The sequence below is a fragment of the Cornus florida genome, unplaced genomic scaffold (genome assembly GCF_030987335.1).
Source record: "Cornus florida cultivar Cherokee Brave unplaced genomic scaffold, ASM3098733v1 CherokeeBrave_3.0.0_Hap2_Chr02, whole genome shotgun sequence".
NCBI lineage: Eukaryota > Viridiplantae > Streptophyta > Magnoliopsida > Cornales > Cornaceae > Cornus > Cornus florida.
Window position 1 is genome coordinate 44,618,441 of NW_026775572.1, and position 1,506 is coordinate 44,619,946.

The following is a 1,506-nucleotide window of genomic DNA, read 5'->3' on the forward strand; positions in this document are numbered from 1 at the left end:
ATTCTCTCATATATATTTTTTTTTTATTTCATTTTCTTCTTAAAAAATTCCTTTTTCTTCTTAAAAATTTATTTTTTCTTCCACTCATGCATAATTTATGTGCAATTAGCCTTCTTTTTCTTTTTTCTCTTCTTATTTATTTTTTCTTCCACTATTGTTACACTATTATATTTTAGGCATGTTTGAAAAAAAAATTATTTTGTCAGTGCTAACATGCCCCCTTGAACCAAATTCCTGGCTCCGCCGCTGCCTGCCGCTGCCTTCTTCAAATCTCTCTCTCTCTTTATTTTCATTACTCAGCACACACAAGATATATATATATAATGCAACAAATCCAAATCCACTAAACTAATTTTCCAATTTAAAATTAAATAAGATCACTAAAAATCATAAAATAAATTAAAGTAAAATCTTAAAAAAAAAATCGGGTTATCACACCGACAACGAAAGGAGCAGGGAAATGTCAATAAATCATATAAATGTATTACAGACAATGAAAGGCGCTGCTCAAGATGTATAAATAAATGTATGTACATACATACAAATACATATGCACTTCATATACATGTGTATAAATTTGTATATATGTGTGTATGTATACAAGTTTAGATTGTAATTTAAGAAACTGACTTGCTCATAAAAAAAATTGTAACAAGTTAATTTTGTTTTCAGAATCAAACAGTACTTTATAGTTGAAAACTTTTTAAAATATATTTACCTCGAAATAAATGGAGTGAGCATTGATCACTTATAGTAGTAAGTTTAATCAATTGACGGCATTTTGATATTATTATTACTATTATTTTTATTATTATTATTTGTCTATCTTAATATGAACTAGCAACACATAATTTCGTGTTAAATATGCTTAAACAAGAAAAAGTTAACTCGTTGAAGAAGTCGTGAAAATAATTTATAGCTAGATTTACTCTTAAACAAACATATAAAAAAAAAAATCGAAATTAGCAAAAAAGAGATAAATTTATTAACGTACTTTTTTTAGTAACGGAGTTAATATTTTAAATATTATGTACAATCCATCCGTTAAACTTCTCTTTACTCGAACAATTCTCCCTCCCTAATTTGAACAAGTTAAACTCACACCAATTTATTTTAAATTACACTAACTATGTAACTTTAAGTAAATCATCAAACTGCCAACTACGAGAAGTTACTTATGCATTCCATTAATTTTCTCCAATATCTCATAATGATTGTTATATTTTCTCCAATATATGCATATCCACAAAAAGCTCTCCCACAAAACAAGTTAGTTAAAATGAAGTTTTTCATGCTCATGCTATGACCATTTCAAACACAAATAGTTACCATTACTTACGGCTAATTGTGTGATATTGGAGAGGAGCCGACAAGGGGGGTTGTCATGCTAGAAACAACTCTTCAGAATATCAAAATAAGCATGATTGACAGGAAATATTTGTAACTCTAATTTTTGTTGAGGAGTAACCGGGTAACCAATAATTTAGCAATGCCTTTCCGAACTCT